This window comes from Spinacia oleracea, chromosome 2 (genome assembly GCF_020520425.1).
Source record: "Spinacia oleracea cultivar Varoflay chromosome 2, BTI_SOV_V1, whole genome shotgun sequence".
Classification (NCBI taxonomy): domain Eukaryota; kingdom Viridiplantae; phylum Streptophyta; class Magnoliopsida; order Caryophyllales; family Amaranthaceae; genus Spinacia; species Spinacia oleracea.
In genome coordinates, this window is record NC_079488.1 from 40,896,453 (window position 1) to 40,908,076 (window position 11,624).

The 11,624-nt window shown below is 34.1% G+C and overlaps 1 long non-coding RNA gene across 1 annotated transcript; it reads right to left on the reverse strand.

The window, feature by feature from the left end:
- Nucleotides 1-3,559: 3,559 nt before the first annotated feature.
- Nucleotides 3,560-11,197, reverse strand: LOC130466895 (uncharacterized). The gene is made up of 6 exons (XR_008927053.1): nt 9,975-11,197; nt 8,163-8,252; nt 8,023-8,081; nt 7,565-7,609; nt 4,673-4,750; nt 3,560-3,972 (listed from the first exon to the last, which is right to left on the reverse strand). It is a non-coding gene; the product is annotated as an uncharacterized lncRNA (long non-coding RNA).
- Nucleotides 11,198-11,624: the final 427 nt, after the last annotated feature.

Genomic DNA, 11,624 nt, shown 5'->3' on the forward strand with positions numbered 1-11,624 from the left:
CCAAGCTTCAGAAAAGAGCCGTACACGGCGAATTCCCCTTCCACCAGTCCAAAGCTGGTGCAGTCCATACCAGCCGGCATACGAAACTTATATTCCGAGCCTAGATTCAGAGACCTCCCATAGTCCTTCCCCTTGAGGGTGAGGAAGTTCAGCCACGGCTGAAGTGGAAAGATTTCGCTGGGGTGAAGGTGACCTTCCTCCCCACCTGACGTGCTAGTCGGCGCGACATCGGCGCGCTCGGGGACGTCCTCTTCTATGGGAGAAGAAGATTCTCCTTCGAATTTCTCTTCGTCCTCTATTTGCGCCATGAAATCCTGCACAGGCTGAAGACTTGGCTTAAGACACGGGGCATTACTTGAAAAGAGAAGGCGCCAAAAGGACAGGTTGACGCCCTCAGTTTGACGTACCCCTTGCATAGTTAAGAAAAGAGAAGTGGGAAGGATCAAAATCAACAAACAAATTTTCCCCAAAAGAAAGCATTACCTGATAGATCAAAGAGAGTTTGTGAAGAACTTTGATGAAGAACTGCAAGAACAAGGCTTTGAAGATTGTGGCGGCGCTACAGTGAACTTCGGTGGATGTAAAGACGCCGGAAATCGCCTCCTCTTATAGCTCTAAAATAATCGCTAGAAATAAGGGGGAAAGTCACTCTAAATGGCCACTTATTTATAGAGGGGTAAGAAATGACTACCCCTGCCACGCGTCGTCATCCCATTGAACACTCCAAGAGCAGTGAAAACTAACGTCTGTTTTCACTCCTCATGAGGGGAAAATGATGTGGGCTTGAATATCTCCACCATAAGGCCCAAAGAGGCTACAATGACCAATATAGGCCAGCTGGGCCCAAGCCTAGGAAGTAGGCCCAAACCTTGGTACCTAAACGAAATAAGAGCACAGCCCCATTTTGGAAAGGCCGTCTTCTCTAAGAAGCCAGGTCCAATTTGTAAAAGGCTCATCATTGTTGGCCAAATGACACGTGTCCTAAATCACCAAGGGGCACACACCCCACAGCTAGGGTTGAGGGATCAGTTCCCAAGAAACCCTAGCACTATAAATAGCTCAGATCCCAAGGTAAAGGCAATCAATTCATTCCCACCAACCTAAAACTATCTTTGCTCTGCCTTCTCTCTACAAATTACTTATCTCTCTAGCTTATACTTACTTAAGCATCGGAGGGAATATTCCTACGGGAATATTCTTGTTTTGTAGGTTGCCAGAAGTTCGTGTCAGGTCATACTTGATACCTCCGAGGAACGCGTGCCACGTCAGCACCGTAAAAGATCCCACAACAAAACACACGATGGAGGTTATTCAGCCTAATAAAGTCCAATGAGGATATCCACAATGCTACAATTTCTATTATTATTTAGACATGATGTTGAAATTAATTACCAGCTCGATCTCTGGTTAAGTATAAAAATCTTACATCAAACATGTAAGTTTACCGTACACGGTTGAATTTGATTTTTTTTTATCACAAAAATGTAGTAATCATAATATTTTATGCACAGTTACACACGTACATTTTTGAAGTAATATTTAACTTAGTGTCTAATTAAGTCATTTTTCTTAAACCATATATGCTGAGAATGGAGAAATAAGACTAGACGAAACTTTTTACTTATTATTATTTCCAACAAGACGTCGGCAGATTTAGACATTCAGTCATTTTATTACATTGATTTGTACGTCCATCGTGATTTTTGTTGAATATTACTGATTAGATCTATATTATGGGTACTAAATATACTACAAGGTTGAATATGGTATTCAGATCATGTCCAATTTGATGTCTATAAGTAAATATTGTGATTTTTTATATTGCTTTATCAACTTTATTCTTTTATATATAGCCCGTGCATTAGCACGGGCACATAGAAATATTACTTTTGTAAAACTCGACTAGCACACCAATACAATCATACAATACCCATAAGATTATTTCAAGTTAGCTATGACAAAACAAAATTGAAAAAAAAAAAAACCAAGCTACATTTAAATGATAGGAAAATTTGGTAATATTAATCCAACATTTGACCGATTTTCTTTTATTAATCTCACCTACGACATATTTTTTAATAATCCCACCTTTACTACCCAACGACTTTTATTAAGCTTAAGTGACCGGTAAACGGTGAAAAAGTCAACGAGATGAAGATGATGAATGAATATATTGAGGGAGAAGAGGGAGATTCTTACTTCCAAGTAGGGAATATTACCGCCTATAATAGGTTTAGGACCTGTTTGGCCCAATAAAAGTCGTTAGGTAGTAAAGGTGGGATTATTAAAAAATATGTCATAGGTGAGCTTAATAAAAGAAAATCGAGCAAAGGTTGGATTAATATTACCAAATTTTCCTAAATGATATTTTACCTTAAACATCTACCAATGTTTTTATTGTCTAACACCATTTAAAATGTTATCTATTATCTACCATCCATTTTTACTAGATGTCTAATTTTGTAGAAATCCCGTGCATTAGCACAAACATATACTAGTTTCCATTAAAATTATATGGAGTATATAATTTCTTTCAAAATTATATTACGTACTCATTTATTATCTATCAAACCTATACTTAAAACGTGAGGTATTATATGGATATTAACGGGCGCCGTTGATAAAATATTGAAAGAGTAATATTCAAAAAATCTCTAATCAAATTTCATCTACACCATCATGACTCTTTCGGCACACAAAAAAAAAAAAAGCATGGGTATTCTTAATTTATTAGTTTGCATTTGTAATAATTCTTTCTTAATCAAGAAAGACGTTCAAGGGGTATTCTTGACATTTTTTCATGTCAGTGACGCACCTGATGACGCACTTCCCGACCACCAGACTAACAACACGGAAAGGTAGCTGGAAGTCCACCGCAAGCGGCAAGTCCACTCTAGTCATACGGATTACGGAGTATCGCTTAAAGATTTAAGCTTTTAATCTTTTATAACAAATCTTATCCATTGCTTAAAATGTTATTGAAATTACTGCTGTTGATTAAGGTTAAGTAGTGATAGACTTTAATTAATGTGGTAAGACTTTAATTAATGAATTTGCTAAACAATAGCCTAATACTCATTGATTCATTCTATTCACTCGATTACTACTTATTGAATTTATTTTTTCCTATACTTAATAACTATTTTATCAAAATACAATTTAGGTAAAGCTTTATTTTTAACGAACTTGTTTTCCTTTACACTTTATTATAACTTACTTTCCATGAATTAAGATGTGGATTAAACTTAACTGAATTTATCTGAACTTGTTAAACTTAACTGAACTAGTTGTTGGCCGACGCGCTAACGCGCGCCGTTCCCCAAGGTAGAAAAAATCAATTGTGCAATTATTTTTCTTGAATTATCTCAATTATAGTTAATAAAATAAAACTTTGTATTTGAAAGAAGAAATATATTTCTTACAGATTTCTACAACATAGTTCTTACATGTTACATGTATAACATTTCATTTGTAAATAATGAACTGAAATAGATTGTATATGCTATCATGTTGCGACACTCACATTCTGACCCTGTAACATGTTTAGTCTTTTCCAGCAGTGTCTTCATTCTTATATAGTGTTCAAACATAAACAACTCCAAAGCTGATGTTTCATCATCATTCACAATTTCACATGCTCAAACACAAGCATAGCCTACATGTCCTTAGTCCACTCCAGATAAACGTACAGACACATACATACAGACGTTCAATGAAAAACATAGCCTAGTATTATTTCAAAATCGAACATAAGAATCATTCGGACTCTAATCTGAAGGTTGGGAACTCACAATCTAGCTTTTATGTGAAATGAAAAAAACAATGCTGGCATAAAATCATCAGAAGGACATCAAATAACCATATGAGCAACCATGATGGTTATGACCTCTAGACCTACCCTAAGATAAAGGAATCACAAAATGTTGCATTAGAAAACATCGGCATAGGAACTCCTCAAGCATTTGTACTCTCCTGGGAGAAAAACATAAAGAAAGTTACACATGATAAATATCAGCTCATGCAGGAAGAGAAATACAAGCTAGAAATACTATGACAGACTGTTTTAAAGTAGAGAGGAACTTGGGCAGAGTGGAATAATAAAAACGAGATCTAAGAATTGGACCTCACCTATTTATTAACTACAATCAATATGAGATGTGTTTAATCTTGTGTCAATCCTCCGCATTTGGTTCTTTGAACTTTTGTTCTAGATATAGATGAATCCCATGACATAAATAGATCTTAAGTGTCTGAAGTGATATGAGGTTTCCCATTGATTTTGGAAATGAAGTCATGGTACCATAATTTGAGATAGACAGAGACTCAAGCGACAATAAAAGGCTAATCCATTTAGGCAGCTAGGACAATGAAATAGTTTGTAACAGCTACAAAGGCATAGGCTTTGAAGGGAGGTCAACTTTTCAAGACATGATCATTCTTAACTAACTCTCCCCCTCCACCACCCTTTTAACTTTCCATAGAATACATGCCAAGAAATTATAGGGAGGGGAAGAATGTTGTTAAATATCTATCACTCCTTGTTGTTAGTGTTGGTGCTTCTATTTCCCTTATCTTCCAAGTTATAAAAATGACCAAGTGCAAGTAATTTCAGATAATGAGGTTTACTCAAACATGGTAACTGCACCAAATCCTGTCAATCATCAAGCCTAACCTTAATAAGATGTGGGAGAGAGAGAGCCCAATTGTCTCTTCCTCCAACAGTTACATCACTGGGCATTTGGCCATTTGCCTATCATTACAAAAATATAAACAAAATTAACATCACCCAATGAATTATAAAACAACCAGAAGATATGCTTTTGACAAAGAAGATTAAAAATTACGCTAAGCAACGTTAGGGGCAAACAAAGCAGATATTTTCACAACATCAGCAACATAATTCACCAAAATGACTGAGTTATCGCATCAGATCAGGACATTAACATTGTGAAAATAAAATAACGTGATTGTCTTAGGATAAAACAGGAACAAAGTTCACCAAACTAAAGAAAAGTTACTACTCCCAAGAGTTTTATAAATGATGCTATTGTTATAAGAGAAGTTACATAAATCAGCTACCTTATTATCCCCCTCCTTCCTATCTTATTCTCACCATCCCTCCCTGTCCTCTCAGTCGTTTCATTCTAAAAAAATTACTTCCAAGAGTGCTTTCCTCGTCTCCTTTCCCCAATATCAAGATTATTTCCCGGAGAGAACCCTAAAACATGATTATTTTGGAAAGATTGCAAGCTGAGATTACTATCAGGATTGAACAATTTGAAAATACTACTGGGAGACTGGTCAAAATTAGAATCTCTTTAAATTTGTAAAAATAACGGTACTATGTATATTGATCTTGTTTATCTCGAGAACCAAAAGTAAAAGCTTCAGAGGATTGAGATATTGGTTAATGTTTTGAAGTAAGAAGATGTTGATTCCATCTCAAAATGATATGCTATATCTGACATTTTTTATTCAACTGTTAACTTAAACGTCAATTTACAATTAAATTTTCCCAAATTTGAAAGGAAAGTACTGAAACTGAATTTCTGCAAATTCTTCAAGTGAATGTAGGAGATCCAAGTAAAAAGTTAGTTTTAAACCAACCCAAAGAGCAATCAATCACCATGCTTCCCAACTAACCAACTTTAGGTTCTGAATAACATATGATAGAAAAATGAAGATTAAGCAGGGAATAATAAATAAAACGTAGTCACAAGAAACAAACAAGTTCATATGTTCCCTTAGAAACATTAAGCACCAAACTTCACAAACCTTGGCACTAACACCATCATTTAAAGTCCTATTCTCAGATTATAATCAATTCTAGTTTCCTTACAGTAGAAAGTTCCAACAAACTATCTGATTTCAAGCAATGTCTCAATAAAACCAATTCACACTACTACAAAAGTTGCAAAAACCAACGGTTAAATAACAACGGGTCAACTATTCAACTAAGAACCGTTGTGCTAAGGAGTATGGAGAAATTAATACTACATATTACAACATTTGTTCATTTCTCGCAATCGTAAGTAGGTATATTTCACAACGGTCTGTTAATTAGACAACTCTTCTTTGTAGGATTGTGTTAAAAGGATTAAAGAAATGACAATGAAATTAAAACATTTCTCATCTTGATTGAAGCTTTACCAAGACGGCAAAGTCAAACCCACGACTTCCTCTAGAGAGAAAAAAAAAATCAATTTATAACTCCCCACTTCCCCAAACCCCCATCCCCATGATTAAACCTCCACTCGGAAACTGTCATTGTAGATCTTCAATTCATCATACACAATTACTATTTGATTTGATGTACAATATACATCTCCTAATGTCCTATATATGGAGTTCTTCCCCAAGCACTTTTATCCTATATTGAGGTATACCTTTTCAGTTCTTTTTACTATTTCTTTTTTTTGTATCTATTCTTTGCATTTACTACTTTTTGATCTACATACGAGGTTTTCCGAGAGTAGGTTCAAAATTGGCGGCCCATTTCTACTTGCTCGTACAACCCGCCATGCCCCTGGCAGAAAAAAAATTCGTTCGAGGCTAGCGAGTTGAAGCAATAGCCAGAGATTATTTTATACGAAGTACATCATAAAGAGTATATAAGTTTTTGCCAATTGAGTGCATATGTTTTTATTATTTCGATTATCTCAAGGGGTATGAAACTGATTGATTATATTATATGTTCTTGTCATAATAGCTCGGTCCAACTTGCAACTTCATTTTGAATGTGAATATGTGGATAAGTTTATTTGATTTTTTGTGATATTACTTATTTGTTTTACATGACATACACTTTTCAACACATTTTTTTTACAGATATCATAGCAAAACCCGTCAAATTCTCTTGTGAACGATCTGTACATTGTTGAGGTTTATTGCCACTATTTTTTCCCTATAGCTATCACTCGATTTCCTATTCAATGCGGGAATGAACTGATGGTGTCGGTATGTACCTCAATTGGTGTCTATATGACTATATATATATGGTTGTTTAACTATTATGATTAGGTTAACACTATAAAAATATATTTGTTGCTAATTTGCTATCATTCATGGAGTATTTTTTTAATGTTATTCTTGTCAAGAGATTTTTTATTTTTTACGTTGATGTTGTAATCTTCTTCACTATCTTGATTATTGGTTAGATTTCTCACCTTCTTTAATCCTTTCTTCCTCGTTGTTTATCTAGTTTGTCATCTAAGATAAAAGTGTAAAGAAGCTAAAAATCTTTTTCCCAACATCATCTTTGTGATACTTTATACGAAGTATTAGATTATATGAACTGAGTTTTGTTTTGGAATATAGAATGACTTCACGATATTGAGTGACATGAAAAACTTTTCATACACATATTCTATTAAAAACGAATATTCAAGTGGTTAAGAACTCTTCCAAAAATTCCAGGTACTCGGAATATGAAAAGCAATCTAATCACTTTCTTAGGTAATCTACCCTAATCTACTCCTTATATTGAACTACTAACAAGAATTTTATGATTACATATTAATATTAAAAACATGTACTATGTATTAATATTGAAAGGAGAACGCACCTGAGCACCATAAGGTCTTTAAAATTGGCCCTTTTCAGTATTAAGCTGTAACATACATAATCAGAAGAGTAGCTAGTATCATTACAAACACACATTGTATTATGAATCCAAACCACATATTGAATACACAATGATGGCAAACATGGTAAAAGCAATATTGATCTAATGTCTCTTTGAGGAGTTAACTAAAGTTTTTTTCACACTAACATAGATGGAACATCAAATGTATCGCTAATCATAACATTCGTTGTGATTGTGTGAGAAAAAGACAAATATAACTTCCTGTCAATCTCACAGCCTTTTTGAGAATGCCAACAACACCTCAAATAAATAAGAGAAAGAGGGAAAATGTTCTATGTGCATATAACCACCTATCGAGCATAGAAGCCAACCATGATCAAGAAAAATAATAATTCAATGAACTCTATACATCTGACATATCTGGAGAAAACACAAACCTTTTATCAATCCATTGCACATTTATACTCATTCATGGATTGGAAATCCTTTCAATGGCCTGAAAATCAAAAATGGGGAAGAATTGTGAAGAGGGTGCTCCAGGTCTATCATGGATGCAGTGGAGAGAGAAAAACAATACATGATGCTTAATGAGGCGACGACGAATAACATGGGTCTTCTTGTCTCCCTTAGATATTTCAATCCATTTTCCCAATTCAGACGACGTCCTCTGCAAAATGTAAAAACAATCAATCAATAAATATCCCTGGAAAAATAAGAAAATAATAGATATGGACAAAGAGAAAAATGAAGTGCATTGGTTAATATGGATAAATAATATCCACGAACCTCCTCCAAACCAATAATCCATTACAACTCTATAGCAATGGTTAAGCCTCAAATTCAATCAAACCACAAAGATCAGCAATAACAATGACAACAATTCAATGTAAAGATTTTGGAAATCAATTGTAACAGTCAAAAATCAAAAGGTTAATAAAAAAAAATTAGTAACTATGCTTAGAGAATGATAATAAGCATAACATCTGATTAACATCTCCATTAGTGTCACCAATTTTTGGGCTTGTATCACACTTTTAAAACTATAACACAAGTCTTTTAATAACTTTGTTCTTACACCCCACCATTTCCATGATCTTTACACAAAAATAAGCAACAGTAAACCCATTCAAGAATGTAACGGCGGGATGTATAATAAGAAAACTTCATAAAGTTCAACAAAGATCGGTTATTTACATAATTTTCCCTCTCATCCACACCATTGTTCCTCCCATTTGAATTGCACAAAATCTCACCATTGTTTTAAAATGATTCTATATCCATATTTCTTTGTTCATTTAAGACAATATTTCCAAAAACCAAACATGCATCTACAGAAATATTTACATAAAATGCCAATCCCAAGAATATTTTTTCATATTTTGGTGCATAAAGAGTCACAAAGCGATAGACACATAGTCACAATTTTATCCCTCAATGAAAATAAAAATAAGCTTACAAGAAACTAAACAAGAAGTAAAGAAAGTGAAGACAGACGCATTTATAAGTTAGAAGAACTTAAACACCTACATTCTTGTCGACACGAAAGTTATACATGGTATTATAAAAATACATTTAGCCGAATACACTTCAAACATAATAAATTATGGTTTTAGTAACTGAAAATTGATCTTTCATTTTCCTTACACTAATTAATCTACTCTTTCCCCCAAAAAACTAAATTCAATTAATTAAAAATGAAAAACAGGATCCATTTCCCAAATTAATAAGTGATAAAAATAAATCACAACTAATGTAGAAGAAAATGAGAGTATGGTTTAATGCAATTTTATGTACTGCCATCGCTGCATGTTGTTCGTATGCCATCATTGTTGGCGCCCTTATACTGTGTCACTGACTCGATAGTAGCCTAATGGCTTGTATCAACATTGTCGGTATACGTAAGAACCAAAAAATCAAGATTCGAAATGATTAATTGCAATAAAGTAATAAACCAAATCAAGTGGAAAAAAACAAATCACTCTAGAACTTATAACCACGAACAGTCCATTAAAGAGAGATTAAGAAGTATAGATCTTGCCTCGAAGTCTCAAACTGAAAGTAACAACTTAATCATGTAATTATAAGTTACATGCTAATAAATTTCTAATAATGGTAAATCTTATTCTTATGTACTTCTACATTATCATGTGCTACTCACCAACAATAAAAAGTGCACATAGTTTTAAGGATCATACTTCCTGTTCATTGGTCCATTTAAAATACAAAGTCAAGCATTAGTCCCTAGAAAATAGTTACAGCCCGCGACTTAAGCCTACAATATGTTTCTATCAACACACAAGCAAACCAGCAAAAGGCTAAAATAAGACCTATAACTTGTTAATCTTGCAAAAGAAACAATAAATCACGAATAAAAAACGTGTAAACCAACCTCGATCAAAGCTCAATTTCCATTAAATGTCAAGACCAAGGACAGCCCTGCCTGATTTTCGTTTCTGAGCTTCAAGAAACTCCAAAATCTGCAATGTAGCTTCCTCTACCTCCTCGGTCGATCGGGAATACACAATTCGGCCCCCAAAATTCAATGCTTGATACTTCATTTTCACATTGCCTAACAAACAAAGTTAAATACATTCAATCCATTATTACATCAAAGACGAAACCCTTTTCTCAAAATGCTACTACCCCACAAATCATATGATAAAATAAAAAAAAAATAAAAAATAAAAAACAATCCATCTCAATCCCAGTTTCCAGGAAATTAAACAAACGAAATTAAACAAATTCATAACATTAAACGGTTTACCTTGGGGGAATGCCCAATTCCTAGAGCACGAAGCAAAGGCAAAAGAATCTGCATTTAGAGGCGAACACAATTCGCATTTGAGCAGGAAATTGAACCCGACAATCGGCGGCGAGTAAATTATATTAATGCAAACTTAAATCTGAATTAAATAAAGCAAAATGGGAATTAAATTTAGACCGAAGAAAAAGAAAAAAAAACCTGGCCTCGAAGGGGTTCATGCGAATTTTGGAAAACATAAGTCTCAACTATATCTGCTTCAAATTCAACCATTAAAAGCGAGTAATTCAACCATTAAAAGCGATTAAGCGAGTACAAAACCCTAATTCAAAAAGATCAGAGAAAATAGTCATACCAGGAGAAGCAGGACAAATTGATAGTGAAGAGATAAACCTTGTCGAGCTTGCACGAATTGCAAATTATAGGAGGTGAGAAAAATGACGACCACGGTAGGAGGGAGAAGAAGGGGGCGAAAGAGACTGGAGAAGGGATAGTTCAGAACGGAATGGGGGTTGAGCTCAGAGAAAGCAAAGGCAAATGATGAAGGAACGTGGCGCAATCTGAGATATTAGGGCAAAAGGGTAGTAACGAAAATGTAAAGGAAAATAAGGGTAAATCAGTCCTTTAACTATTGGATGAATAGTGAAATTCGACTCCTCACTTTTAAAAGGTTGTAGATTTATTAAACTAATTATATGAACTTATCTAAACTTTTTAAAACTTATTTTAGTTGAATTTATCTCATATTCTTCCTTAACTTATCTTAGCTTTAGTTACGTGTTTAAAATAAGAGGATAAGTGTGATCTATTAACCTAATATTCACTAGCTTATTTAAAGTTAATTTAGTCATAAGTTGTTTGTTAATGTCTATTACCGAGCTATGAAGATATTTTTCGATCAACAGTTAGTCCAATTAATCAATGGTTTGACAATTGCCTTAGCTTATGATTACTTGTCAATCTCATTTTCCTTTTATCATCACCACTGGCCCCAAGTATATACTCATACCATAAATGACATTTCGTCGTGAATCAACTTAGTTTTGTGTACACTGATCTTGGCATAGTGACAACATACCGTCATAATGTCTATACAGAGTACCATGTAAGTAGTAATGTACTACCTCCGTTTCAAAAAAATCTTTACAGTTACTATTTGCACGGACTCCAACGCAATATTTAACTACTAATATATCTAATTTCGTATGTGAAAAAATTATAAAAATTTGATATTCTGAAAATACATCCCGAGACCAATCTAACAAGATTTTACATGTA